Here is a 6,000-nt window from a genome sequence, read left to right as displayed (position 1 = left end):
TCGTCTGTTCCCTGATATCGGGAAAGACGATCAATTACATCACAAGTCCAGCTCCCCTACAGTTAGAAACACATATGAGGTCACACATAACCCCTACAGCGCCCCCTAGTGGTTAACTCCTAAACTGCAATTGTCATTTTCACAGTAATCAATGCATTTTTATAGCACTTTTTTGCTGTGAAAATGACAATGGTCCCAAAAATGTGTCAAAATTGTCTGATGTGTCCGCCAAAATGTCGCAGTCACGAAAAAAATCGCTGATCGCCGCCATTACTAGTAAAAAAAAAAAAAATATTAATAAAAATGCAATAAAACTATCCCCTATTTTGTAAACGCTATAAATTTTGCGCAAACCAATTGATAAACGCTTATTGCGATTTTTTTTTTTTTTTTTTATCAAAAATAGGTAGAAGAATACGTATCGGCCTAAACTGAGGGAAAAACGTTTTTTTTATATATTTTTGGGGGATATTTATTATAGCAAAAAGTAAAAAATATTGCATTTTTAAAAAATTGTCGCTCTTTTTTTGTTTATAGCGCAAAAAATAAAAACCGCAGAGGTGATCAAATACCACCAAAAGAAAGCTCTATTTGTGGGGAAAAAAGGACGCCAATTTTGTTTGGGAGCCACGTCCCACGAGCGCACAATTGTCTGTTAAAGCGACGCAGTGCCGAATCGCAAAAAGGGGCAAGGTCCTTTACCTGCATAATGGTCCGGGTCTTAAGTGGTTAATGTGTTTCATTTTCTTTAAAGGGACAGTAAGTCTAAAACAGATACTTTAGCCAGCAATTTGCTTAAAATTGGACTCAAAAGTGTGATCATTACAAGACGTCCTACTTGCTCCAACCTGCGCAGATTCACCCCTTTTTGAAGCCAGGCAACCAGCATTTTCGGAAAGCGGCAGTCTCCATATTTTTTGCATGACAGACTTGCTTAACCACTTAAGCCCCGGACCATTTTGTTGCTAAATGCCCAGGCCAGGTTTTGCGATTCGGCACTGCGTCGCTTTAACAGACAATTGCGCGGTCGTGCGACGTGGCTCCCAAACAAAATTGGCGTCCTTTTTTCCCCACAAATAGAGCTTTCTTTTGGTGGTATTTGATCACATCTGCGGTTTTTATTTTTTGCGCTATAAACAAAAATAGAGCAACAATTTTGAAAAAAAATCAATATTTTTTACTTTTTGCTGTTATAAATATCCCCCAAAAAATATACAAAAAAAATGTTTCCCTCAGTTTAGGCCGATACGTATTCTACCTATTTTTGGTAAAAAAAAACGCAATAAGCGTTTATCGATTGGTATGCGCAAAATGTATAGCGTTTACAAAATAGGGGATAGTTTTATTGCATTTTTATAAAAAAATAATTTTTTTACTACTAATGCCGGCGATCAGCGATTTTTTTCGTGACTGCGACATTATGGCGGACACTTCGGACAATTTTGACACATTTTTGGGACCATTGTCATTTTCACAGCGAAAACATGCATTTAAATTGCATTGTTTATTGTGAAAATGACAGTTGCAGTTTGGGAGTTAACCACAGGGGGCGCTGTAGGAGTTAGGGTTCACCTAGTGTGTGTTTACAACTGTAGGGGGGTGTGGCTGTAGGTGTGACGTTCTTCAGCTCCGGGGACCGATCGCGACGGAGCGGCTATAAACGAATAGCCGCGCCGTCGTCCCGGATCGCTCCCCGCGGGAATCCGACCGCCGCATGTAGCGGGGAGGGTCCCGATCAGACCCCCGGAAAGGCAAGGACGTACATGTACGCCCATATGCCTGTACGTGCCATTCTGTGGACGTATATATACATGCGGCGGTCGGCAAGTGGTTAACCACCTCAGCCCCGGATCATTTGGCTGCCCAAAGACCAGAGGACTGCGTCGCTTTAACTGACAATTGCGCGGTCGTGCGACGTGGGTGCCCAAACAAAATTGGCGTCCTTTTCCCACAAATAGAGCTTTCTTTTGGTGGCATTTGATCGCCTCTGCGGGTTTTATAAACAAAAATAGAGCGCCAATTTTGAAAAAAAAAAATATTTTTTACTTTTTGCTATAATAAATATCCCCAAAATATATATAAATAACACAAATGTTTTCCTCAGTTTAGGCCGATACGTATTCTTCTATATATTTTTGGTAAAAAAAAAAATCGCAATAAGCGTTTGGTTTGCGTTAGTTATAGCGTTTACAAAATAGGGGATCGTTTTATGGCATTTTTATTAATATTTTTTTTTTTTTACTAGTAATGGTGGCGATCAGCGATTTTTATCCTGACTGCGACGTTATGGCGGACACTTTTGACGCCATTTTGGCACCATTGTCATTTATACAGCGAGCAGTGCTATAAAAATGCACTGATTACTGTGTAAATGTGACTGGCAGTGAAGAGGTTAACCACTAGGGGGCGCTGAAGGGGTTAAGTGTGTCCTAGGGATGTGTTCTAACTGTTGGGGGGGATGGGCTACGTGTCATACTTCATATTCCCATCGCACTCTTTCCTGGATAAGCTCTTGGATTCGGCTGCTGTAGCAACAACCAGCTGGATTCTGGTGCAAGTTACAGTTAAGATATTTGCCAGCACACCATGGAACAATGAAAATAGCGTCCAATCGGATGATTTATTGCATGATCACAACACAAAGAGTGCAATGTTTCGGAGCCACGCAGGGCCCCTTCATCAGGCATTGACGAAGGGGCCCTGCGTGGCTCCGAAACATTGCACTCTTTGTGTTGTGATCATGCAATAAATCATCCGATGGGCTACGTGTGACACGACACTGATCACCGCTTCCAATTGCAGGAAGCTGTGATCAGTGTCCTTGTCACTAGGCAGAACGGTGGAAATGCCTTGTTTTAAATTATCATTTCCCCTTTCTTCCTCTCGGTGAGACGATCGTGGGACTCGCGGTCACACTCACGGAGCTTGCGGCGGGCGCACACCCACAATGGCGCTTCCTAAAGGGGACGTACCTGTACGCTCCTTAGGCCGAGCCATTGTGCCAACGTATATAGTCGTGCGCTGGTCGGCAAGTGGTTAATATAGGCTCTTCTCTACTGGTGAGCAAAAGCACCTTTTTAAAAGTGTAATGAGGAAGAGTGGAGGGGGGGGGGGATAAAGGACTGACAAGGAAGAAAGGAGGGCAGGGATAGGGGTTCTGCATTGAGAGGGAGAATGTGACCGGTGAGAAAGGGAGTGAGTGGGTGAAAAGACCAAATAAAAAGATCTGGGGTAGAAGGAAAGGAAGCTGGGGCGGGGAGGAAGAATAAAAGGACCAATGAAGATCTGGGAGAGAAGAGAAGGGGCCAATGAGGAAGAGGGTGGTGAAGATCTGGGGGAGTAGAATGGAAAGGGACCAAAGAGGAAGATATGGGTGTAGGAGAGGGGAAAGGACCAGTGTGGAAGGGGGTAGGTTGTAAGAAGGACTGTGGTTGGGAAAAAGAAAGGACCAATAAGAAAGATGGGGTAGTAGAAGGGGAAGGACTGATGAAGGAGAGAAGTTGGAAAGGGAGACCAGGGGGGAAGGACCGGTGAGGAAGATCTGGGAGAGAAGAGAAGGGCCAATGAGGAAGAGGGTGGTGAAGATCTGGGAGAGAAGAGAAGGGGCCAATGAGGAAGAGGGTGGTGAAGATCTGGGGGAGTAGAATGGAAAGGGACCAAAGAGGAACATATGAGTGTAGGAGAGGGGGAAAGGACCAGTGTGGAAGGGGGTAGGTTGTAAGAAGGACTGTGGTTGGGAAAAAGAAAGGACCAATAAGAAAGATGGGGTAGTTGAAGGGAAAGGGCCAATGAAGAAGAGAAGTTGGAGAGGAAGACTTGGGGGGAGGGGACGGAAAAGACTGAGGAGAAATAGCTGGGGGAGTAGAAGCGAAAGGGACCTGAAGAGGAATATCTGGATGAAATAAAGGAAAGGACTGACGAGGAAGATCCGGATGTAGGATTGGGGGAAAGGACTGGTGAGGAAGAGGGGTGGGTTGTAGAAAGGACTGAGGTTGAAAAAAAAATGAGGACCAAAAAGGACGATCTGGGAGTAGTAGTAGAAGGGAAAGGACTGATGGAGGAGAGAAGTTGGAGAGGGAGACCAGGGGGGGAAGATCTGGGAGAGAAGAGAAGGGGTCAATGAGGAAGAGGGTGGTGAAGATCTGGGGGAGTAGGATGGAAAGGGACCAAAGAGGAACATATGAGTGTAGGAGAGGGGGAAAGGACCAGTGTGGAAGGGGGTAGGTTGTAAGAAGGACTGAGGTTGAAAAAGAAAGGACCAATAAGAAAGATGGGGTAGTTGAAGGGAAAGGGCTGATGTGGAAGAGAAGTTGGAGAGGAAGAGCTGCGGGGGGGGGGGGGGGAGACAGAGGAGGAATAGCTGGAGGGAGTAGAAGCAAAAGGGACCTGAAGATCTGGACAAAAGAAAGGAAAGGACCGATGAAGAAGATCTGGGTGTAGGATTGGGGGAAAGGACTGGTGAGGAGGAGGGGGTGGGTTGTAGAAAGGACTGAGGTTGAAAAAAGAGGACCAATAAGGATAATCTGGGAATAGTAGTAGAAGGGAATGGACCAATAGGGGTGAGAAGTTGGAGAGGGAGAGCGGGGGGGGGGGGGGGGGAGAAGGGAAAGGACCAGTGTGGAAGAGAAGGGTGGACATTGAGATATGGGGGTAGGAGAAGGGAAAGGACCGGTGAGGAAGATCTGGAGTAGAAGGGAAAGGACCGGTGAGGAAGATCTGGAGTAGAAGGGAAAGGACCGGTGAGGAAGATCTGGAGTAGAAGGGAAAGGGCCGGTGAGGAAGATCTGGAGTAGAAGGGAAAGGGCCGGTGAGGAAGATCTGGAGTAGAAGGGAAAGGGCCGGTGAGGAAGATCTGGAGTAGAAGGGAAAGGGCCGGTGAGGAAGATCTGGAGTAGAAGGGAAAGGGCCGGTGAGGAAGATCTGGAGTAGAAGGGAAAGGGCCGGTGAGGAAGATCTGGAGTAGAAGGGAAAGGGCCGGTGAGGAAGATCTGGAGTAGAAGGGAAAGGGCCGGTGAGGAAGATCTGGAGTAGAAGGGAAAGGGCCGGTGAGGAAGATCTGGAGTAGAAGGGAAAGGACCGGTGAGGAAGATCTGGAGTAGAAGGGAAAGGACCGGTGAGGAAGAGAAGGGAGGACATGAAGATATGGGGGTAGGAGAAGGGAAAGGACAGATGAGGAAGAGAAGGGTGGACATTGAGATATGGGGGTAGGAGAAGGGAAAGGACCGGTGAGGAAGATCTGGAGTAGAAGGGAAAGGACCGGTGAGGAAGATCTGGAGTAGAAGGGAAAGAACCGGTGAGGAAGATCTGGAGTAGAAGGGAAAGAACCGGTGAGGAAGATCTGGAGTAGAAGGGAAAGGGCCGGTGAGGAAGATCTGGAGTAGAAGGGAAAGGACCGGTGAGGAAGATCTGGAGTAGAAGGGAAAGGACCGGTGAGGAAGATCTGGAGTAGAAGGCAAAGGACCGGTGAGGAAGATCTGGAGTAGAAGGGAAAGGACCGGTGAGGAAGATCTGGAGTAGAAGGAAAAGGACCGGTGAGGAAGATCTGGAGTAGAAGGGAAAGGACCGGTGAGGAAGATCTGGAGTAGAAGGGAAAGGACTGGTGAGGAAGATCTGGAGTAGAAGGGAAAGGACTGGTGAGGAAGATCTGGAGTAGAAGGGAAAGGACTGGTGAGGAAGATCTGGAGTAGAAGGGAAAGGACTGGTGAGGAAGATCTGGAGTAGAAGGCAAAGGACTGGTGAGGAAGAGGGGTTGGGTCGTAATAAAATCTGGGAGGGAGAAAAGAAAGGACCAATAGGGAACATTTGGAGGTAGAAGGGTAAGGACCTGGGAGGAAGATCTGGGGATAGGAGAAGAAATCCTGCATTGGGGGGCAGAAGGGAAGAAAGGAAAGGAGTGATGAGGAACATCTGGGGGTAAAAGTAGAGAAAGGACTAATGTGAAAGAGAAGTTAGAGAGGAAGACCTGGAGAGAAGAGGGAGGGGTGGGATGAAAAGACCAAT

This window comes from Rana temporaria, chromosome 5 (genome assembly GCF_905171775.1).
Source record: "Rana temporaria chromosome 5, aRanTem1.1, whole genome shotgun sequence".
Taxonomy (NCBI): Eukaryota; Metazoa; Chordata; class Amphibia; order Anura; family Ranidae; genus Rana; species Rana temporaria.
Note: the sequence above shows the minus strand (reverse complement) of the source record.